At 40.2% G+C, this 25842-nt stretch overlaps 1 pseudogene; it reads left to right on the top strand.

Annotated features, from left to right (window-relative positions):
• Positions 1–19969: 19969 nt before the first annotated feature.
• Positions 19970–23744, top strand: LOC148031883 (uncharacterized; annotated as a pseudogene).
• The last annotated feature ends 2098 nt before the right edge of the window (positions 23745–25842 follow it).

Raw genomic sequence — 25842 nt, 5'->3', positions numbered from 1 at the left:
GACTCAGTATCCTTTAGGTGCTCTTGGGCTTCTTTTACCTAGTCCTTGATCTTTTCGATGGCCTCGAGTTGGCGCTTTGGTTTGGGATACTCCGTGACCTTTGCAATCCCCTTCTCAGCCATCTTTGGAGCTGATGTTTGTACCTATGCATCTGTCACCTTTTTCTCGATAGGTAGCAACGTGGCACTCTCTGTTTCTATTAGCGTCACCTTTGCATTAGCTTTCTTTCTCCTTCGCCTCCAACTTTTCTTTTCGATTGAGGCTACATCTAATGTTGCTAGGTCCATGCAGTGATATGCTGGACTGCTTTGTTTGCATGTGGGTCATGACATGCAACGGGATGGGTGTGTCCTCTCCATTAAATGTATCGACTCCAAACATCCCCAATGGTACAGATGGCTCATTTGTTGCACTAGAGGGTGGTCTTCGTCTGGAGTATTCGGCAGATAGGTGAGTGATTCCATAGTCTCGGCATCTAAGATCAGCATTTTCCCGATTAGCCAGCTCCCGTTCAGGGCAGTGTGAGGAGATATGTCGTAGGTGTCCATAAGTCCAACGCGAGATTGGTTCTTGCATTTTCCCTCCAAAGCCTCTGCCTCTACCTCTACCGAATGCCATCACTGGTACAGGTCAATAATCCATAAGGATTGCATTTCCCTCTTCATCATACAAGATGTAAGGGTGCACATAAGGCTCTTCGTCATTTGGCTCCTCCATGTAGTGGACTGAAGTATCGCTCGGTGGATGGGTCACGTAGGGTCCAGGTGGTCTAGGTATCCCTATGGGATTTTTCTCCATCCTAGGAATGGCCGATTTGGCGTCATTAGGTACTGGGAGAGCCAATGGGACTCCCCTCCTGAAAAAGTTTTGCAGCTTGTTTGCTAGGTAAGGTTGTCCGTATGGTTGTGATTACGGGAGTCTCCTCGATGGTCTACAATGCATGACATCGTGACCAAACCTATCGCAGTTGGCACAAGGTCAGGACTTCAGGCCCTGACACTCGACTTTGGTAGGTGGTTTCTGCCACAATATATGCATTGGATATGAGGGCGTGTTGGTCATCTCATCATTTCTTATAATGTGGCTAGCTTTGTCTTAATCTCTACTAGCTCTTGACTTATGTATGTGCCCTTTCCTTTATCCTGAGTACCTGGGCCTGATCTTTCACTTGACATTGAAATTCTCTCAGAGTTTCTAACATTTGTCTCCTCTCAGGTCGAGCTCTTGGAGCTTCTCTCTTTGAGTTGTTCGTCCACTCTAATTGCCTCATCAAAGACCCTAGCTAGTGTGTCTTGCTGCAAGCTTGAATTTCTTGCCAAGTCCTTGTAGAGTTCCTTATTGCGTATCCCATTGATGAAGATTGTGGAGACTGCTCTTTCAGTGGGTCGCTCACAAGTTGGGATCCTCTTGAAGAGACTCCGCACATGGGTGATGCGGTCTCTTATGTCCTCCTTGTCTTTCTGTTTGACGTTCATCAGCCTCACTAGAAGGTTGTTGAAGTACCCAAGCTTGAAGAATCTCTTAATGAAGAGACTCTTGACCTTGTCTCTTAAGCATAGACTGAAAGCTTGTGAGCATAGAAAGATCGATGAGGCCATTGGCCTTGTAGACGTGCTCAACTGCTCTGTGAAACTATATGGGTCATCGTTTGGGTGGTACTTGTCTAATTGCTTAGCCATGAAAAGGATTCTTGATTGGCTCTTAGAGCCATGGTTAACTCCTAATCCTGCAAGCAACGAGGTTACCATTGCAACGGCGCTCTGATCTGTTGACGATTTTTCTAGCAATCGCTTCATAAGAAGCTCGCTCAATGTGAGATCGCCTTCTAGAGCTCTTTCCCTCTTTACATTAGGACTTGTCCTATTTTTGCTTACTAGGGATAGCACTTACTGAATCTCACACATTTCTATACTCTGTCACAAGCTTCTGGCTTGATGTTCCTGATTGTAGGTCACTATGCCCTGCAAAGCTTCCCGTGCTAATCTCCTCTCCTCTTCGAGGTTCACTATGATATCCTCGGACGTCCTACTGTGGTGGTTTTTCCGGGTCTGTAAGTCATAATTTGTGATTAGCCGTTGGATTTCTCTGGAGAAACTACCTAAGTCAAGCTCTTCACTATATCTATGGTTAGTGCTTAACTCTACTATGTTTGCGGTCTCATGCTATCACCAGACTATGTTTTAGGGTCATCTCCTACTAGTGGGCTCATTCTAATCATTAGGTCTGAGTGAGTTCTTAATTATTTACAAACAGTCCTCAATTAAACACACTCGGTGTGTGTGCATGTGCTCTCTTCTGTGCATTGTGCAAAATCAGGCTTTCAGCTTTTCTTAAGTGCACTTCAAGTGTTGGAAAACAATGTGGGTGTGAATACAAGGTGATGACTCTCGCACTCTCGTCTACGTACCTAGCCTAATGGGGCTCTAGGCTCAATTCCTGGCCACTCTTGGGTCTGCTAGGATTTCTGCTGCATCGTCCTAATCAGTTGGGCTACGGTCTATGCGTTGATTGGCAGGGTTAGTCAGTTCTTGTTTTTTGTTTTTTTTTCGATACAGCCTTAGTCGCGATTCTCAGAATTGGACAAGGGTCAATTATTAGCTATTTTGGGTTCGTCCGATTCTCAAAATTGGACGGGTCGATTCTCTTGGGCCGACGATCGACTTTTGGTGGGCCAATTTCGTCAATTGGATGGTCCAATTTTCTCATCTGATTTTCAGTCATTCGAATTGGATGGGCTGATTTGCCCCCAAGGCAATCGGCCAAGCCGATTGACCGATTTAGGGAATCAAACGGGCCAATTCCGCGTGATGAGTTTCCGGGAATGACAAAAATCAACTCGATTCTAATGGTTTTGGTTATGAGGGGTCACACAAACTTCGAAAATTAAGAATAGACCCTAATGAAGGATTGTATATACCTAGAATAGCAAATAAACTCCAAAATACAAATCGACAACAAATCAAACCCTCTTGACCTGTTATGACAGCAAAAAGCCCAATGCTTATTTTCCTTTTTTTTCTTGTTTTTTCCTGCCCTAATGCATCCAAAACACAAAGCAAATACCTACACTACTCCAACCTTATTTTCCATCCAAAAAACCAAAGAGTTACTTGTTAAGGAGATTGAATACCTTTTCAAACTCCGTCACTTCCTACATATCTATCTCAAGCACCGGCTTGGAAAAAACCCTGCTTCAATGCTCGATTCAGAGTGCGCAAGCACTCAAGGGTTGAATCCGTTGGTCCTGGCAATGGAACCAAAATGTTAGCGAGCTCAAGTTTAACTGACAAGACCCATGGACCACTTATTGTTTTAAGCATTTCAAACCGAGCACTAATAACACAATATTAGTGAGTTTGGAAATCTCCCAATTCCCATTTTTTGAATACCAAAAAGGTGGCACCTAGATAACATACCCATAAGTTTCTCAAAACCATATGATGTGACCTATCACTGGAAAGTTCTTGAAAAATAGAATCTATTGAGCTATAGAGCGCTCGATTTGGAGTTATAGTGTTCAAGTTATGACAAATCCAAAGATTTGACTGAGTGTCCCAAACTTATGGAAAATTCCCAAATTCCCCAATATGGTGTTTAATGGCTACCTCTCACATAGCCGATGCACTATCTCTCTCTACGAGTGTAGTGAGCTTACCTCCATGCATGATCAAGTTGCCTCCTCTCCTGAGCACTCTGGTAGCTCCACAATCCAAGTGCATGCTTCAAGTGACCTCGATCCTCAAGCTCCACACTCCAAGCTCCATAGCTGTAGAGCAAGAGAAGAGAAGAGAAGAAAAGAGAAGAAGAGAGGAGAAGATGGAGAGCTTCTCCACCACGGTCCCTCACCCTCACACACTCACTCCCTCACACTCTCACACTCCCTCTCTCAAGCACAAGCTCAAGCAAGCAAGAACGCGAAGAAGAAGAAGAAGAAGAAGAGGAGAGCTACTTTTGGCCACACACAAGAATAAGCTTTTCATTCACTTTTCAACTTTATATACAAAACCCTAAATCCCTCTTGGGTGGTCATCCCCTTTTTACATATCTAGCCGTGGCTTAGGCCCTCTTTCCCATTGTCCTCCTATCTTTCTAACTTCCTACTGCCCACCATCGACCTTTACAATTTGCACAGGAGGGAGCCTAGCGCACTTTTACAAATAGTTTTAGGGGTGCCTTGCATTTAAAAATGCACTTTTTCCTTTCACTTAGCTTTTGATTCCGCCCTTGCGCTTTCGGCCATTTCCCTTCCTCCTTCTTCCGTTGTGTCCGATTTCCTTTTGGGCTATCTCTTTTAGATCCCGACTTGTGCTTTTCCAAAATTTCCACTTTCTTCTTGTGTTGAGGTTAACATAATTCAATTACTCTAAGATAGAATCTCTACTTCAATTTGATGCCATATTCACTCTTCATGCAAAGTTGTTCATAATAATTGATTAAGGCCTTACTGATGATGAGACGATTCAAATTGCTTCTAAATGACACCTACTTGGGAAGAGAGTAAACATCTCTACCACAAAAATCTCTTGGTTCAAGATGAATATGCTAAGACCCTTCCTTTGAAGCAATTATAGTTATGCCAACTTATTTCTCTTATGCTTTTGTGACCAATGACCAGCTGATACTTGATGAGCTTTTGTGACCAATGACCAGTTGATACTTGATGAGCTTTAGTAGAATTACATTTTCTTGAGTCCATTCTTAAAGAAGCGGTTTTCTCATCAACTTGAGATTTCTCTGATGGCAGTCATCTTATGACAATGGTTGAGCAACGTCATGTAGTCAATACACTTCAATCTAATTCAACTTTGAGACCACTTTACTACACTCTATCATCCTAGCTCAAAATATGCATATGTTAGCCACATGATAGTTGAAATATCACCTATTGATTGACAAATTTTTGATTGAAGAGGAATTACATATAGCCAATTTCTTTGCAGGACCTTCCTTCCTTAGTGATTTGAGTACTTATCTTTATGGACTAGCTACCAAACCAACTAACTTGGATACTTTTATTGAATGGGAGTATAACCCAAATTTCTATGATTGGTAGATTCTAAAAACAACAAAAGACTACCTTTAGTATCTAGTTAACCCTAGCTAACTTGTACATTCTTTATTTTTTTGCTCAATGTGTTGCATTGATAAGAACCAAAGATCCTCTAACTTTTAAAACAATGCTATATCTTAGGTCAGGGAAGATCCCAAGCACATTATCTCACTTCTCCTTTGGGAACACTGGTATAGAGCACGAAAGGTATCATTAAGTTTTCCTATCTTTTTCCTTTATATCCACTCCATGGTTCTCTCAAAGTTTCACCAAGTGAATGTAGGCAAATAATAGGTGACACAACAATACAATGCACTTCATGTTTGAAGCCAACATCATCAATAGTAGAATCTTTCTTTGAAGATTCCAAGATATGGCAACATCATGACAACCAAATCATCTTAGAGGCTCTAACAAAAGAAAAAGTCATATGAGTGCCATCAATACTGCCATCCCAATTTCTTCATCCATACCGCATCTCTTGACTATAATAGATGATAACCATCTACTTCCTAAGGAGAAGTCACACCTGCTTCATCAACACTACAAGTCTTCATCAATTAGTACAAGTTAGTAGGATGGCATTTGAAGCTTCTATTACACCTAATACCATGTTGATGGCTTAGATATATATTCGAGGCGATCTTGTGATTCTAAAGGATAAGGAGTTGTCTTGGTATGTAGGGAATATTATTTTGAAAGCTATCCTTTTATGTTCGAATCTGGAGATAAGGATAGATGATATTTTTCAAGTTTATTTATCCAAAGTGGTTGACTATCCTAAAGTTTCTTAGCATCCAATGATAGACTCTATTGCCTTGAATTCTCACCAATTAAAAGCCTTTGCATGTTTACAAAATTCTAACCAACTAAGGGAGGATCTTTTAGCCCATATTTTTACACAAAGTTCTTTTGACACATCTTTTTTAAAGTGTGCAATCATCGATCTATTTTAGGCCCATTAGTACCTTCACCTATTTATTATCAATAGATGGCCCACATATTTAATTCTTATTTATCCATACTTCAATTAACTCCACATAATAGTCCTCCACTTCTTTTTCAACCTCAAATAGATCCCAAAATTCCTATTTTTACTCGTTCATTCATTTTAGATCGTATTTTTTCACCTTCTCCTCGTCTTTTACCGTCTACTACACTCTTTTTCAATTTTCAGCATATTTCTTAACTCATTTCTTAGCAAATTTTGTTAAACTACCTGAATCTCCATCTTTAAGTCTTTTTTGTTTTTTTGATTTTGCATATCCATTACTTCATCCTTTAATGCTTGTTCCTCTTCCTCCTTCCACATCTTTTATTTTTTATCTACCTCAGTTGGTTAGTAGCCACTCAAGTTTTGATTTACAAATACCTAGATCCAAAGGATAGAGTCAAATAGATTTGTTAACAGGTTCCCATATTAATTGGCCTATTATTCTGGGGGAATGGAAGACTCCTATACAAGGTTATCAGAGTTATTTGTAGTTTGCCCAAATATATAATCAATCTACTGATCCTTTAGTTAGATTGGCTACTCATTTTGCTTGGTACTTAGCATACATGCATTGTACTTCTCATAACGATTAATGTTAGTATCTAAATTGTGCCTTAATTCTTATGTGAATGTTGATCCCCATTAGTTGGACATATTGTATTTCTATGCTCTATGTTTTCTAAGTAGATATCTTGGACTTATGGAGAGAATGTGTTGTTTGCGATTCTTTCAAAATCCTCCCAATACATTTGTGGATGAATCTCTTTCCATAGACAAATTTTGAAACCACCAAGCTTTGAAATGTGATACACTCCATTGATTCTTGATCTATCTTTGTTCGACCATAGTGATATATTCTATTTTTTTGGAGGTGTTATCTAGGGTGACCGTTTTATATCTAGTTTGTGAATGTGGTGTGTGAGTTGTGTATGAAGGGGTCATGGTTTGCTAAAGCTTATCAAGATTATGGTTCTTTGATGATTGCCATGTTTTTGATAAATTACAATTGATCGATGAAGAAACTTATTATATCATTTACAAATTTATCATGTTTTTATCTTTTTAAGAAGAGTTAATGGATAAAAGGTGTTTTCCTTTCATCAGAATTGTATAGAAGATGCAAGTTTTTACAAGAGCTTAAGGAATGTGGATTTGTTAAAGCTAGAGTTGATGATTGAAGATGGTTATTCTAGAGCTTTTATTCTCTTTTTCCAAAGTCGCGAGGACGCTCCCTGATTAAGTGTGGGGATATGTTGAGTGTTGAAATGGTTATATTTTTAGCTAGTTTTGGTCAAATTTTTGGGTAGTTTTATTTGATTTTGTGGTTGATTGATTGGTTTTTGGATGGTTTGAAATTATTTTTAAGTGTGTTGGAATAGATTAAGTACTTTTGAGAAGCTCATAATGGTTTTTAGTTGACTTATGATGTTCTAATTAGTTCTGTGGTGTGTTTGTTTGGTTCCAATAGATTTTCTTTGGTTTATTTTCTTTATGATTGAGAGGTTATGATTGTAGTTGAATGGTCTCAAGAGTGATTAAAGGTGTGTTGGATGTTTTTTTATGACTTGAGTTGGTTCTGGTTTGAGGTATATGGTTTTTGTGCCATTTGTAGACCTTATATACTATATCATTGAGCTTTTATATGCCTTTTGGTGTCTTTTGTATGCTTCTATAAGTATGCTAATGGATGGGTGTTTATCTTTGGGATGTTTGCCAATCTTGGAAAGAGAATAATGGAAGCTCTTAATAGCTCAAACAAGCGGAAGAAGTAGCTGATGAAGGCTTGACCTGAAGATTGAAGTGATAGTGACATTTAGAGCTCCCAGGGATCATTGTAGTGGCTCTAGTACCCTTTTATATTAGGCATACCACTTAGGATAGGTATCTACAAACAATAGAGGATTATTGAGAGTCATTATTTATTATTATCATGTATTATTGAGAGAGAGTATATGTGAGAGATAGTAAATGAGAGATAGCCAATTTCTATAAAGAAACATTGTATCTACATGAGAGAGATTGAGAGAAAGACTATGAACACTATGAAGATTATGAAATATGAATACTATGTGATGAATTCCATTCAAATTTGATCATTCCTTTGCGTTTCTTTGATTATTTGATAGTTTCTATAAATAATATAAAGAATATGTTAAAGTTTTATTATGATAAATCTATGGTGGGTTCACTATGTGATGTTGCATGAACATGGATTGTTCTTGGTGTTCTTTTTCTTCTTGTAGTTGATTAAAGAATGAAGAACATGCTTGTTGGTGTGACAATATATATTTTCTTGCAATAGTTTACTCGTTTCCTTGGTGTTCCTCTTGGGGATCCAAAAACCATCAACACATGAACCACAATGCATAGCAATGCAAGACGTGTCATCCACTTGTATTGAAACTCTAGAGGATGGACCCTCAAAAAAGAAAGAAGAAGAGGAAATCATGAGATTAAAATTGGAGGTAGAGGAGACTATGAGAAGACTTACTGCCACATGGCAGAAGCTCCATACCAAGAAAGCACCTAGTAAAGGAGTTGCAATCAAAGCCCCCATGACAAGCTTAGTAGGAGAATAGGAAGCAACTCAGCCTAGGCACACAAAAACTAATATTTAGGGCTCAAGCCATGGCACTCGAGTGGCTACCTAAGTTGAGGAGCAAGAGGTTTTAAGATCTGCAGTATAGGAGGCTAAAAACCTAGTAGCAATAATAGAAACCATAATCCATTTCCATCATGAGAAAAGAAGAGGAAATTTTTATCATCGGGATGTCAATCAAACAAGAGAAGGGCATGATAGAGGTGGAGAAAGATCTGAAGAAAGTGAAAGAAGCCTCCAAAAGAGAGAAAGAGTAATGAAGGAAAAATATGATAGTGAGGAAAGGCCAATCTAGGCAAATGCAAAAGGAGGGTGCCTAAAATTTGAGGCCATGTATGAAAACCAAAAAGTAAATGGAGAAGCTCATTCTCATGATGTGCAATCTTGTGAGCTTTCTTCTTACTTCTTGCTTATATATATATATATATATATATATATATATATATATATATATATATATATATATATATATATATATATATATATATATATATATATATATATATATATATAGAGAGAGAGAGAGAGAGAGAGGGAAGGAGAGAGTGTGTGAGGTAGAGTGAGGGACCGATTGGAGAATTTACCACCACCACCACCACCACCACCACCACTACCACCACCACCACCACCACCACCACCACCACCTCCTCCTCCTCCTCCTCCTCCTCCTCCTCCTCTTCTTCTTCTTTAAATATGTATTTTGTGGAATCACTCGCTATGGAATCACCCACTTACACATTAAATTAACAAAACACCCGAAAAGGATAGGCGCCCCCATTGACTTTTTGCACAAAGAATCCACCTTGTGTATGATGCCAGGAGGCATCTTCCACAGTGGATTCCGTAAAATTTTATTACTGGGGCTCATACACAAGTTGGATTCTTTGTGCGAAAAGTCGATGGGGACGCCTATCCTTTTCGAGCGTTTTGTTAATTTAATGTGTAAGTGGGTGATTCCATAGCGGGTGATTCCGCAAAATACATATTTAAATTAATAAATGTTTATGAGCTTAGAGTGCGCACTCGTAATAAATTAAGGTTAGGATTGATTTCTAACCAATTTATTTTTGTAGCTGAAGACAGCTAGGTATTCACTTTTGTCGGTTATTGTATTATTTTTCTAACAATTGTGAATGCTTCAGTTGATGTGTAGAGCAAGCAACGGCGGCATTGGGAAGCATTGGAGGATAGTGTGTATTCAAATTATCATCAATTTTTGATGGGCGCGTATCTTAGGCATGGCGCCTATATTTTGTCGCGCTTATTTATTAAAGCGCTTGATATTTATTTATTACTTTTGTATGCACATGGGCGCACGATTTAAATATTTGTATTGGACATTGTATTTGGGTACCGCCAGACTTCTTGGGCGCCCAATAGCTTTAATTCTTTAGTGGCACAAAAGCAAACACAAAAGCTAAAGCGTGCTAATTGTAAATTGGGCTATTTCTTGAGCTTGAAGATGAATAATATATAAAATACATGCTTTGTGGAGCACTCACATAAGGCATGGGGGGAGATTGCACCCAATTGGTCTCTTGTTCATGTCTCATGCAAGCTTTCTTCATTGATTTTTGTGCAAAAAGTAGAGTTTTTTTGTTCTTGGGGACCTTCTGACGCTCACTGCGCGCGCATACAACATCCGATCTATGCACCACTAGGTGAGAGATAGCCATAGCCACATTGCTTGAAATGCTTGAAACAATAAGTGGTCAACACTGTATCTCTTGAGAGCAACAACTATATTAATGGGTATATGTCTATCTATTTATTTAAGCATTATATGAAAGTCAATTACATTTTCATTTAGAATATTGTTATCAATCCATTGTGCAATTTATATTGCATCATGCAAATTTTTCAACCCCCTAATTTTAAACCTCACTTATGGTGTCATATCTTAAATGTAGCCAAAGAAAGTGTAATTTCATTATGTTTGTTTTCTAAGCAATAATTAACTATACATTTACTTGTAGTAATTTTAGTCATTGAAGTGCTGTTTCTATTACATTCTATAGAGAAAAGACTTTAATTAATTGACTCTTAATACTAGACCAACTTAATTTGAAAACTTGTATCTTTTATGTAAACTAGGTGACTGTAATGCCCTTTACAATACCATGCATATATTATGTCTAAAAGGTTTGTTTATAGGCTATTGGTAGTGGGCTTTGGGCACTTTGAGAATAGGCTATGATACTTCTCAACAAGATTGGGTGTCTTTGGAGGTGGCCACAATCGAAAGCATGAGAAGCCTAGAGAGAGAGATGGGGGGGAGGTGTGTCATTTGGGGACTAACAGTCAATCATTTCCACCAAAACAAGAAAGTGAAATTATTGAATTATACTAAGAGATGGTTGATCCAAAAGTTGCCTTTCCTTTCCATTCAAGCTTCTCTATATAATATAACATTTATCCATTTGGCATTTCTTCTTTTTTTTCTCTTAAAGAGAACATTAAGTTATATATTGATACAGGTAAAAAGTTACAAAATTGGACCTTCATGCAGAGAGTCCACCCCTAGAATGATTGAACATATTTGTTTTTACAAACCATTCCAAAAATAACTTTTGAAAGAGCAAATCTCAGACTAGATTCTATAGATCTGTTGGATTCACGTGATTTGATTTTTAGGTGTTGAAGGGCTCATTCGCACACCTTACTCAACACCTCCTTCCTTGAAGGTTCAAACATTTCTTGGAACATGGCTTCTTTGATGTCCATTTGAAGTCTTCTTTGTTGATGCACTATGAACTTCCTTATCTCTAGATCTTCCACTTGCCAAGCTAACTTCTTTTGAGAAGTCATTTTCTTATCTTTTTTGTTTAGCTTCTGAAGCTTGCTTTGGTCCTTATCTATATTTTTCTCCATAGGAGTGACTTCCCACAATAAATCAAAATTAAAGCTATAAATTGGGTCTATACTTACTTGTTCAAATATTGTTCTATTTATACTCAACCAGATATGCCATAGGAAGATATTCTTGATCTAGTTCTAGATAATTGGTTGGATATGATACACCTCCCCAAGGAGGACTTCCTTCCATGTAAGTGTAGAAGGGCGGAAGGGGGCTCTCAATACCTATAATATGTCGACAATGTTAGCGTTAGCCTAGCATGTTAAAAATAGTTGGGAAATTATTTCAATTTACTTTTTGCATCTAGGGTATAGGCCATCCCCCAACCTTATCTTTTGGACTCTACTATTAGTCCATACCACTTTTAGAATAATTAGCCACATGAAAGCACGAGGCCTTGAGCTAGATGCTACTACTTCAAATCATTTGGAATTTTTATGACCATTGATGATTATTCCAATTCAAGTTCCATCTCTTATTCAATTTTATTCAATTTTGTGAATAGCTTGTTTAAAGCTAGTGGTCTAGAGTCCTATTGTGGGATGAGGGATTTATCATTCCACCAACAAACCCCTCTATGTGATTAAACTTACCATTGAGTTGTATGTCTTTATATAAAAAAGGACCTCATCAATTTTGTCACTGTTGGACTAGTTAAATTGCATCTCTAGCTAGTTGATATTGAATACCTAAATGGTTTGGGTCTAACCAATCTCTAGTTGTGTAATCCCATCCAAATGGCCATTAGTTGATCCCTTTTTTGGATATTCTGAAGGCTTGAGGGAGTTGGTTATTCTGGATGCTCCAATGGAAAATATTGAACTAGATTGGGTTTGAGGCACACTAAGTGATTATAAGGTTTTTGACTAGTGAGAGAACTATGTTTTCTTTATATAGGAGCCATGCAGTCCACGTCTTTTGAGGAGGTCTAAGAACACTTTGATTGAGATTTTAGCTTTGTTGAAGCCTATTGTTGCTACATTGAGTCCTTTCCACCTTGGCAACTCAAATAGCTGGAATGTGTAGCAACTATTGAAGAATACTGCAGCCCAATTCTCTATCTCATGTTGGAATGCCCTTATAATCCCCTTTGTTGCCATATTGTTTACAAGTGCCATCAAGTTTGGTAGTATTAGGTCGCCTTCCTCTTTGGGTTGAGTGTAATCGTCCCAAGCTACCTTGGGTAGCATGAATTTTCACTATATCTTGACCTGAGGAAATTCCTAGTTAGGCCTTCTAGGTTTTTCAAACCAACTTTGGAAAGCTTCTACCATGGCAAAAAATAGATAGTGGATGGGATGAGGACATGTTTGAGTACCAAAATTCTCCCTCGAAAAGAGAATTGAAGTCCTTTCAAGTAGTCTAGCTTCTTTTGAATTTTATTCAATACCTAGTCCCATCTTTGTTTGAGAGAAACTCTAAAGCCCATTAGGATTTCTAGTAATCTAGAGACTTTGCACGAGCTTTGCACTCTTCAAGTCCCTTACACCCCTCATCAATTAACCATCCTAAATGAGGTTTAATTGATGCTTTTATTCTAGTTTTAGCTACATTGACTATTTAGCCTGAGGCTTAACAAAAGACTTTGTCCAGAATGAGCATATGAATGAGGGGTCATTATTTGATGTTCCATTTTTCTCATTAGCAAATGGGGTGAGAACAATAGGCTTGTTATTCTAGTCTTGTTAGAATTCCATCTTCAATTTCATCTTCAACTAACCACTCTAGAGCATATGTTGAAATTGCAAATAGTAGAGGGACTAATGGACAACCATGTATGATATTTCTATAATCTAAGAGAGGAAAAAGGCTGAAATCTTAGCATTGGTTGCTATTATAGTAGTTCCATTACCAAATTGTGTACTCACCTAGGTGATGAACCTTTTTCCAAGACCCATATCTTGAGGAGACTCTAGTATAATGCACCAATCAAGCCTATCATATGCTTTGTCAAAGTCTACTTTGAAAAACATGAAGTCCCATTTTATTTTTTGAGTAAATTCAAAACCTTCCCACCACAAACTAACAATAGAGTCAAGGATGTATCTCCCTTAATAAATCCCTTTTGTTCTTTCTTGAGCCAACCATCAAGGTGGGGGTTGAGTCTTCTAGCTAGGGATTTAGCAAAACTCCTGCATGCATATGAGACAAGTAATAGGTCTCCAGTTAGAGAGGTAGTTTTTGTTATCTCTTTAATGTATTAATTTCATACCTCCTTGGTTTATGTCTATGGGTAAGGCTACAAACCTTATCGACTCTCTCCACACCTACAACAATGGTTGTATGAGGGGGAGCTTCAATTCTTGGTAAAACTTGTTGGATACTCCATCAAGACTAGGAATTTGTCCATTGGCAAGATAGTCTATTGTATCCCCTATTGCTATCTCAATGAGGTCTTAATTGAGTATTTGGGATATTGAGCTTTGGGGAAGGGGGTGGGGGGTGGGGGGAGGGGTCGAATTCATGCAATTCTAGCTTTGGCTAACATTACCTCCTAAGATTGTTCCTTAGGAGGTGAGAAGATTTCTTCGTAAAATAACTTTGTTGTTTCTTGGTTCTCCTCCTTTGAGGTTGCTATGTTCCCATATTTTTTTATTACCTCACATCTATCAACCCATGGAAGGATAAACCCATGGAAGGAGACATAATTCATCCAAGATGATTTTTCATTACTTGAGGTAACTTGACCCCTCATGAGAAACTGGTCTTTAATATATTCAACCATATTGAGGTCACCTATAAGAATTATAGGGCATCGAATTTGCAGTAGTGAATTCCATAGAGAGGTCGTTTCATGTGATGTACATGGGGTACTATAGATGGGCACAGCAACAATTTCTTCTATTTCTTTAAACTGAACTATTGCCCATATATTATCTAGGTCAATAGAAGTTTTGCAAATTATATTTTTATTTTAGTGCTAATACCTATTACTACTCCACTCTTATGATTGTGTTGAGTGAAGATCCATTCAAAAGCTTGGTTAATTACTATGAGGTTTTTAATTAGATGTTCCTAAGAGAATTTCACCTCTTATAGGTAGAGGATGAAAATTGTTTGCAAGTCTTTAATCCAACTCTTTATGATCCTAGCCCTGCCCTAGGATCAATGAGGCCTTTACAATTAAGAGAAAAAAATTCACAAGTATTCATTAGTGGTGTTTATTTTTTGTTTTCCCCTTCTATTGACCCCTCTTGTTCTTGGATAATGGGTTGCTATCACTATCCCCAAGTTTTCAATACCCTCTTTTAGTATTCTTATTAAAGTTGTCATTGTATTATCTTTCTTTTGTGTGTCTTCTATATATATCTCTTTTTTCTCTCATTTTGAAGGTATATATCCCTATTTGAGAATCCCCTCAACTGGTTTGGGGCCGACTGACTCATCAAGGACCTCCATGAGGGGAGTTTATCTATTATCTATTATTTTCATTTTGATTGTTGCTGACTGGTTGTTACTTTGGTTTTGGTTAGAGTTCTTTTTACCTTTTTCATGGTTGATTTGGAAGCCTTCTTATCTTCTTTGGCTCTACAGAATCCTTTAGCTTCAACTCAAGGTAGTCCTTAATGAAGTGGCCAACTTTCATGCACTTGAAACAAGCATTAGGAAAATTTATGTAGGATGGAGCTTGTTTGCTGGTTATGTTTCCTTCTAGCTTTGAGATGAGCAACAAATCTAGTAATTTCTTACTTAGATCCATCCCTATTAGCAATTGAGGAAACCATCTACGGTTGATTAATTGCATAGGCCTTTGTCCTAGAAGTTTGCCTAAAGGGGCTATCAGAGTTCTAACAAATGACCAAATATTCCTGGGTGGGTAGGTTAGTTCAACCCAAACCGGGACTTTTGCAGGTTTGTCAATTCTAGGATTAAACTCTAGGGTCCACTTGAAGAGAGTGAGGGGGAAATTTTTTATCATCTGACATCCATTGACCAATTTGTCCGTCTTCAAGTTTGTATTTCAAAGTTCATGTAAGACGGTCCATTGTACGAGTAGCTCCCCTTCACAGTGCACACTGGTCAGTGGGCAGTGGGCACGGGGTTTTATTTTTTAATTTAATTTAGAAATCAGTCTTGTTGACTGCGTGCCGCCTAATTAGTGTGGTCCTACCATCAAGCTCGCACGACATGAGTATCACGTTCGACTCTATAAAACAACATCAAGCATCAAGTAGTCTACTAGGCCAACTACTAAGTAGGCGCAAGATCTTTTTGTTTTGACACAACGATAGATATACTTTAGCGGTTTTTGGAAACATATTGGGGGAGGGAGACCATATATTTCCCCTAGTAACAACTCCTTCCAAGTGAGTTTAGTGAAACGCTTTTGAGTGAGACAGCAGAGAAACATACTCATACACTCACTCTAGTCAGTAGTAAGAGTCTTGACTACACACACTGGTGCTTGGTAATTAATCCCCCCCTCTCTTTTCTTTGGTTTCTGAATACAGCTTGTAGATAGGCCTTACTCCCTTGGGACGCAGCTGCAGATGTGCCTGAACATCCACCATCTGCTAAAAATGCCGCAATTAATCCTCGCGAAGAAGAGCAATGTGAGTAGTATAGTGAAGGGGGTGATCGACATCAAATGGCTGGTGATGGTGGCGGGCATGTACTTGATGGCATCGGTAGGCGCAGCTTTCGACTTCTCAGTGTACTCGCAGATCAGCATCAAGACGTCCCTAGTGCTTGAACAGAGGCAACTCAACACCATCTCCTTCTTCTTGGGCCTCGATGATGGCGTCGATCTCATTGCGGGCTTGCCCTATGACTTCTGATTGCCCTCCGGGACCATGGCCGTCGGAGCGTTGCTCAATTCGTTCGGCTACCTCATGGCCTGGCTCATGAAATCAAGACTAACACAAGCAATTGATGCGATCTGATTAATCATGTGTATTATGATTAAATTAATTATTTAAGTGAAACGTCAAGCGACAGCCAAAAAGACACCGAATCATTATGTACAAATATACATTCTGATAATGAAAAACATTCATTCGTGCCTCTGTGTGTATTCTCGTGAGAGAGAGCCCGCGTATGATTTACTACATGGTATCAATAACCAGGTTGTGAAATCCACACAAGCATCACGTGGTCGGACTGCTCCCGTGCTTGATCACCATGGCGCAAGCGTCGACATCAACGCGAACCTATAAAATCGACAAACTCCGTGACTGGAATTATCACCCATGCCGCATGACGATGGAGATTATCCTTCAAAAACACGAGCTCCTCGATATTGTCGATGGAAGTACACCTTGTCCTGATCGGACAGATGCCCAATTGACTAATGATGTTAAATTGTGGGAGGAGCGCGACTTGACCGCGCGTCTTGAACTTCTACTTCATATGGATGATGCCCAAAAATAGTCTGTTCGATTTTTACAATCTTGGCGTTTAAAAATGGACAATGTCCTACTTTCGGGGTTGGATCTTCTACCCCGTGTTCAGGCCATTCTTCTTCTTGCCGCTCTCCCACCTTCCTGGCAATATTTTACATCTACTCAATCTGCCCAAGCCACTTTGATTGTACCCACCCTGATTCCACTGATTTTACAAGAAAATTCAATGTGCCAAGCAAATCAACACGCACAACCCTCACCATCTACATTAGCAATGTACGTACAAACTAAAGGGAAATTTCAAAAAAATCCCCGCCATAATTTCTCTTGTCCGCACTATCCTTCACACAAAATTTTTAGACCATGAGGGTCCAAACCCAATTTCAGTATAACCACACCCTATTGACGAATTTGCAAAAGGACAGGTCATTCCTCCAAAGATTGTTGGCGTCGTTCTAAACGTCGCCCCAATGGGCATAAGGCACAAGCACATTGTGCCTCTGCATCTGATTCATCTAGTCATGAATCGAATGAACAATATTCTCCAAGAGAATCTCCATCAGATTGCTCCGATGGTGATGATGCTTTACTCGCTTTTATGGCCTTAAGTGATGTTCCCACAATCTCACCACATACATGGATTCTCGATATGAGGGGTACCTACCATCTTACTACAAATAAAGAATATTTAAGAAACTATAAAGAACTCAATAACCCACGAGATGTAAGATTTGGAAACAATAATTCCCTTACCGCTGTTGGCATGGGTGATGCCAACATTGAATTAACCGATGGCAAAGTAGTTCTCATTAGGGACGTTTACTATGTGCCTAACCTCGCTAAGAACCTTCTCTCCGTTAGTAAACTTACTAGCGAAGATACTTATTTAGAATTTCATCACACTCACTGTGTGATTAATCACAAACTTCCTAATGGGACCTTGTATTCGGTTCCTTGTCCTAAATTTGGACGCCTCTATCTCCTAGGTAGAAGTCAACTCTCCAGTGAATCCTATAGTGTCACTTATTTAAATCACACCAATTACTCCACTCTTTTGTGGCACTATCGTTTAAGCCATCTAAATCTTGCCACCATGAAATATATATATAATCATAGGTTAGCTCCTAAAACACCATATTGGGGAATATGGGAATTTCCCATAACTTTGGGACATGTGGTCAAATCTTTGGATTTGTCATAACTTGAACATTGTAACTCCAAATCGAGCAGTCTATAGCTCAATAGATTCCATTTTTCAAGTGCTTTCCAATGATAGGTCACATCATATGGTTTTGAGAAACTTATAGGCACGTTATCCAGATGCCACCATTTTAGTATTCAAAAAAAGGGAATTGGGAAATTCCCAAACTCACTAATATTGTGTTCTAATTACACTTTACCTCATAGTTGCAATATCACATTGTATGAAGGTTGTCTTTTTGGAAAAATGGCTAATAAAAAATTTCCACTTTCACGTGAACGTACTACTTACCCTTTACAAATAGTTCATTCCGATTTATGTGGCCCCATGCCTGTCCGTTCACTCACTTGTAATCGGCACTTTCTAACCTTCATAGATGATTTCACAAGATAAATTACCATTGTTACTTTTATTAACAATAAAATTAGCAGCACCATACTACAACAATTTAAATATTATAAAGCCTATGTTGAGAAATAAAAAGGCCAAAAAATTGAAACCCTCCAATCAGACAATGGAGGTGAGTATATCTCAAATCTCTTCAAAAATTATTGTAAAGAAGAAGGAATACAACAACGTCTTACTGTTCCTGAAAATCCCCAACAAAATGGTATTGCGAAACGTAAAAATCGAACACTAATGGACTTCGCACGTAGCATGCTTAAAGTTGCTGGATTACCCCCGTCCTTTTGGGAGGAGGCGGTTATAACAGCATGCTACATACAAAATCGAGTTTACACAAACAGTGTTAAAGCTATACCATATACTCTCTGGTTTGAGAAACCACCAAACTATGCAACTTTACGCATCTTCGGGTCACCTATTTATGCATACGTCCCTGAACCACAACGCAATAAACTTCAAGACCATGCTGTCCGAGCTTGCTTTATTGGCTATGGAGAACCGTTTGGTATCAAAGGATACCATTTGTACAATGACAAGAAGCAGCGGTTCTTCTACGCTCGCACCCTAGTCTTCGATGAGGACTCCTTACTTAGTAATCCTGCACTTACACAGGAACCAGAGTCAGCCCCACCTGATCAAAATTAGTCTAACATTACACATACACATTAGAAGCAAAGGTACCTGAATGAGTCATTGGACTCATCTAACATCTCTCCCCGAAGGGCATCGACACAGGCCTCCATCACATGGTCTGTCCGACCTTCACCCTTGGTTGGCGGGGCTGCACCCATTGCGGCTCCGACCGTTATACCCGTGGCTCCACATAATGTCCCTGCGCCCGTTGACGCTGCGCCCTCTACGGCATATCCTCTACCTGCGCACAGTTACCGCAACGCTGCAACACACGCTCACAGTGCTAGCTTGAGTCGTCGTCGGCCTGTAAGAATCACTCGCCTTGATTATGGTGAAAATGAACTATCACGGAACCCAAGGCCTCCTTTTATACTCACTGGCCTCTCCCGTCCGTGCTCTGTACGTGGCAATCCCAGTGCCACGGTGGCCACCACAGCTGTAGCCAATCAGTTACTGCCACGCCACCCATCGTTAACTACATTTTATCTTTGTGACCCGTTACCTTCTTGTACCTCGGATTCCATGTGTGGTAGTTCCTCCAAGGCAACGGACTTCACGTGTTCTCCTCCAACCAAACACGTGTCCGTTCCTTCAGTTACGTCTGAAACGACTTCTAAAGATAGCCCAGACTTAACTAATCCAAAACAAGCGCTTTCTTTACCATCTCATCCTCTTTTCACCGAGACCCTTTCCACACCCCCTTCTAGTTCGGCTCATGCAACTCAATCGCCCACCTCACCAAATCTTGGCGCCCCAGACCTACCTATCATGTCCTCTCCTCCCTCACCACCACAAAGGACCCGCTCCCTGGCCGATCTCTATTCAGATCTCCAACACCTAAGCGCCCTCTGTGCTACCATTGAGCATACCTCTCCACACTCAGCATTCATGGCAAATGCCCAAGAAGTCGCTCCTCCTGGTTTTCCTCCTGACGACCTTCCTGATGACATTGATCCCATTGATATTGGGACTACTCAGCGAGGACCCGACGCTCATCATTGGCGGGTCGCCATGGATGCAGAAATCCAATCCCTCCATCACAACAGGACCTGGACATTAGTTCCTTGTCCTATTGATCGTAAGCCCATCTCTTGTAAATGGATCCTGCGTCGAAAGCTTAATCTAGATGGCTCTGTCGCGCGATACAAATCCCGCCTTGTCGCACGGGGCTTTAGCCAAATCCTTGGTCTTGATTTCACCGATACCTTCTCACTTGTCTTGCGTATGGCTTCCATCCGCATTCTTTTTGTTCTGGTGGCTACATTGGATCTCGAGATGCATCATCTCGATGTCCAAACTGCATTTCTTCATGGCGATCTACTCGAAGATATATATATGGAGTAGCCTCCTTATTATTCTTCATCGACTCAATCGGATTATGTGAGCAAGCTTCACCGATCATTGTACGGGCTCAAGCAGTCTCCCCGCCTCTGGTTCCAGCGGTTCGACTCTTTTATGCTCCAACATGGGTACACTCGTCTCCTTTCAGAACCTAATATCTACATCCGTCACACTAATAATTCATTTTTAATTGTCGCGCTTTACGTGGATGACATACCTGTTATAGGTTCTAGCTTGTCCATTATTGAACATGGGAAACATGAACTTGCATTTGCCTTTGCAATCACTGATCTTGGACCCCTCACATATTTATTAGGTCTTCATGTTATACGCGACTGCAAGGCTAGCACTTTGTATTTGCATCAGTCCAAGTATGTTGACTCCTTATTAAAAGATTTTGGTTTTCAAGACATCAAGCCTTCATCTACCCCTTTGCCAACCACATGTAAATTATCTGTAAATGACCGTCCAACCACTTCTCGTGATAAAGGTTTCATGTCCCAATTCCCTTATTGCCCTCTTATAGGTAAATTTCGTTATTTAGTGTTTGGCACACGCATTGATCTTTGTCAGAGTATCAATTACTTATCTCGTTTCATGCATAATCATGGTATGTCTCATTGGAAAGCACTTAAGTGCAATGTTCGTTATCTACAATATACCTGTAATTATGGCATAATGTACTCCCGATCTCAATCGGCGGATCCTCTCACCTCTCTTCTTGGGTGGTCGGATTCCGATTGGGGGGGGGGGGGAAGTTGATACTCGAGGGTCTACTGCTGGGTTTACCTTTGTTTTGGTAGGACGAGCTGTTACGTGGCAATCACGAAAGCAAACTGCTGTGACACTCTCATCGACTGAAGCAGAATATGTAGCTGTAGCCCTTGCAGCTAAACAAGGATTGTGGATTCAAATGCTCCTTGAGGAATTGAAGCTGATCACAAGACCCCAACTCATGATTATGTGTGATAATCAATCATACATATATTTGGCAAGCAACCCAAAGCATTCGGAGAAGACAAAACATGTCGACCTTAAATATCATTTCATCCGAGAAATGATTGAAGATAAGAAGCTAGTGTTGGAATTTTCCCCAACATCAACCATGTGGGTTGACTTCTTAACAAAGCCATTGAATTCAGAAAAATTTGAAGAATGCTGCAAACATCTTGGCTTAGTTCGCATCGTCAATAGTGCTCGTGTTAAAGAGCCGTGATGAAATCAAAACTAACACAAGCAATTGACGCGATCTGATTAATCGTGTATATTATGATTAAATTAATTTTTAAGTGAAACGTCAAGCGGCAGCCAAAAAAGCGCCGAATCATTATGTACAAATATACATTCTGATAATGAAAAACATTCATTTCATTATCATTCATTCGTGCCTCTGTGTATTCTCTTGAGAGAGCCTGCGTATGATTTACTACACTGGCTTGCCCTAACCGGCCGCCTCTTCTCCCTGCACAAGGTCCGCATCTGGCACCTCTGCCTCTTCCTCGCCATTGGCGCCAATGCACAGACCTTCCCGGTGACGGCTGTCATGGCCGTCTGCCTCCGCAACTAATTCCCCCGCAGCCGCGGCACAGTCCTCGGCCTCGTCAAGGGCTTCTACGGCCTCAGTCGTGCCATCCTGCCCCAAATTTACTATGCCCTGTTCGGGGACCACCCTGTCTCGTTTCTCCTGCTCGCGGGTGTCCTCCCCTCGGTTGTCTCCCTGCTCTGCATGTTCCTCATGCGCTATGTCGACGACACACCTGAAGAGGGGGATGCAAAGACCATGCGCTTCTTCCAGGGCGTCGCGCTCACGCTTGCAATGTATCTCATGGTCATCTTGGTTGTTGAGAACGTGATGCCATCCCTCTCCACGGCAGTCATTGCAGCTCTCACTTCTCTCGATTGCCATTATGTGTCTGCCTCTCGCGGTGGTGGTGTGGTCCGAGATGACCAAGCCAAGAATTGATGAGATTTCATCCGGATGCATCTACTAGGGAGAAGGGATTAGAGTTGCCTGCGGGAGATTCTGCAACTATTAATCCAACACCTGTATCAATCGATCATGATGAGCACGTGCCACACAGGAGCTCCGAATAATACCTCCGGTCAAGAAGTGCGTCCGCCGGCCTCTCACACATTTATTGAAACCTGCAAAGCATGGATCCATCATCGAAGCACAAGTCCTGGCCCCTAATCCCCCGAGGGGTGAGGATCACTCCATTGCACAAGCTTTATTGTCTTTGGACTTTTGGATACTCTTCGTCGCATTGACCTGTGGCCTGGGAGCCGTTATGGTATTTCTCAACAACATGGCACAGGTAGGGTGCTCACAGAACTATTCTACCATCAAGATAAACACACTGGTTGCACTAGTGAGCATATGGAACTTCTTTGGCCGCATTGTGGCCGGATCTCTCTCAGACATGTGCATGGATGGCCGGTCAAGATACCCCTCGCTCACAACTCGTCCTGCTCTCTTCTGTATCTCTATCGCAATCTTGGTGCTGGCCAACCTGCTCATTGCTTTGGGGGTGAAGGGTGCACTCTATATCAGTTCCATTCTTTCTGGTCCCTTGGAGCTCAATACACACTTACTGTAGTGATCGTGTCCGAGCTCTTGGGCCTCAAAGCCCTTGGAACCCTCTACACTGTGCTAGCTTGTGCAGGACCATTAGGGCAATACATCTTATCAATCCGAGTAGTCGGAGCACTATATGATCAGCAAGCTAGGAAGCAAAACATCGGTATATCCACAGGGGAAACCTTGCTTTCCAAGGCAACTGGATGTTTTCAGTCTACTTTCTTCAGAATGACGGGTGTGACCGCCCTGGGGACCCTTGTATGTGTCGTCTCATACTGCGCACGATGGCATACTACAAGAGAAAGGCAACTACATCGAGAGACTAAAGTTGATCGCACTAACCTTGTAACGAAACATTTGGTACGCATTCAAGTATCCTACTGAAGTTCCATTATTGTAGCCAGAGTTAGTTTTCCAAATAATGGGTTACATATCCTGTACACTGTCAGGCATTTCCTCTCGATCTTCTTCTTCCATTGCTCCAAGATAATTGATATGGACAAGTGGTTTCTTCGATTGGCAATTGGCTACTAGATGTCCAGGTTGATGGCATTTGTAACACAATATAGGTTTGGCTTTAGATACATTGTTGGCAATGGCAAGAAGTCTAGGAATATTAGGATTTGGCTGTGAGAATGACTTAGGGTTTTGATTGATATTTAATGGCAAAGCAGGTGGTTTTGTCCAAGACTTATGGAAAGATGATAAAGGAAAATGACTTTGATTGAATCTTCTAGAATTGAATTACTTGGAACCAAAGTTACCATTTGCTTGAAATTGTTGTGGACGCTTGTCTCTTTCTCGAAACTTGTCTTCAGTGTCATGAGCCAAAGAAATTTCATCTTCAAGGATTGTAGGCTTGAACATATTGATTTTAGCGTAGTAATGTTCAAGTAAGCCAGATATAAACTTGCGTTTGTGAGTTGCTTCAGGTACGTCTTTGAGCATGCGTAATTACAGTAAGGCATTCCAAAAACGTTCGGTGTATTGCAAAATAGACCCATGAATGTATGCTTTATCATGCTTGTTTTTGAAGCCGGAGTTGCTCATCTATGAACCTCAAGAGAATAGATGGTCTATATGATGGATACTTCAGTGGGAATGCCTTGTGTACTTAATGTTTTTTGCCGTCTCTGCCAAGACCTCTGATTGGAAATTGCTTGTGGCTCAAATGTGGTTGAAGAAAGCTTTTGTCAGAGAGAATAAAGGTTTTGTATCTGGAATATAAAGAGATTGGCATTTGGGCGTCCTAAATGAGGAAATTATTTTCCTTCTATGCCGTGAGGGATGAACTATGAGCGCAACTTTTAGCAAAAGCCATGGATAGCATCCAATCTCCATGCTTATTGCAGAGATGCAGGAGTTCTATCGATATGAAAGTAGCATCAACTATGCTGTAGCTGTGGCCATGGATGGAGATTTTTCTGCGCTGCAAAGACAATGATGTACAAATAACCTCTTTTTTCGAGTCATGTATAAAGCAATTAAAGACATTTTCCAGAGCACCTAGCACTAGTATTCACTGGCGTAGACAATTATCCTCGCTCAGCGTCATTGAAAGAGTTTTAGATACCTTGGAATGAATCGAAAGAATATTTGTGAATAAGCGTAAGAAAACATTCTATTATTGCTACTACATTGATGTTTCCAAGAAACGACACGTGAAAGAAATGTGGGGTAGCTTAGCCTATGCATGCCGAAGTCAAAGTTCCTACTTCTTTATAGTTGTGTTAATATCCTAACGTTGCTCACTTTGTAGCAGTCAAAATCATTTCCTTTCACCTTTGTATCATTTGCCACTCTTGCACTCGATGGTGGTTGATCTTTAGGGTTTTAATCTTGAAGGATGCTTCTCAAAGAAATGGCTTGTCTCTAATGGGTTGGTAGAAGTTGTCCACTTGGAGAAGGCTAATTTTCTTAATTTGGTTGTGTAGTCAAGGATTAAATAATTTGAGTATGCCAAACTCTAATGTAGAGTAAGATGCCCATGTTTCATATCAAAAGAGTGTTTAGTGCTTCTACTTTTAAACCTTGCAAAGATTCTTTTCACTTTGCTATTTAATAAACCAAGTGAAGCTGAAATGGGGCATTGGCACAGACTTACTTAAATGTTAGTAGATGGTTTTTGGTTGTTAATGTAGATGGGAGGACATAATAAAGCGATTAGCAATTTTGATTGCATGAAAGTTTTATTATTGCTCCTAAAATGGAGTGTACATTGTTGACAAATTGCAAGAGGTAGGTTGGTTATATCTTAGGTGATGGAAAATTGTCACTTTCATGAGTTAAGGGTCAATTAAGGTGCTCGAAACCTAGGCCACACAAAGCTCAGCACAGGGGTTAGAAAGCTAGGGGTTGAGTAGCAGAGGAATGGTGCATCACATTGGTGGGTGCATGCAAAGGGCACAAGTGGTTGGATATGCGGGCATGCAAACACATGTGTAGGTGGGATGCCATATACTGGCTACGGGCAAGTGGCAATGGACGGGCACTAGGTCGAGATGAGAGGGCCAGAAAGTATTCCTACTCTAGAAGCAAAGAAACCAGGACCATAACCAAAAATCCTAATTGCCGCAGTCTTCTCCAAAAACATTATATTGTGTACACAGTATAGGCCATGTTGCTTCCTCTAAGAAAATGTTATGAAATACCAAGAAAACATGCGGATCAATCCTTGCAAAGTAATGGCCAAGTGCAACATCTTTCAGTGAACTAATACCAACTCTTGTCCCTTTACCCTGTCCCAAGAAGCTATCAAAATCTTCAATCTCCAACTGTAAAAAAAGATAAATGTCAAATGAATGTTGAAATCAAACATATTAATGTATTTTTTACAGAGTTC

The sequence above is a fragment of the Lygodium microphyllum genome, chromosome 8 (assembly GCF_053477565.2).
Source record: "Lygodium microphyllum isolate KBCC chromosome 8, Lygodium_microphyllum_v1.1.10, whole genome shotgun sequence".
In the NCBI taxonomy this organism is placed as follows: Eukaryota; Viridiplantae; Streptophyta; class Polypodiopsida; order Schizaeales; family Lygodiaceae; genus Lygodium; species Lygodium microphyllum.
The sequence above is the reverse complement of the archived record's forward strand: the minus strand, read 5'-3'. Positions and strand labels throughout refer to the sequence as shown.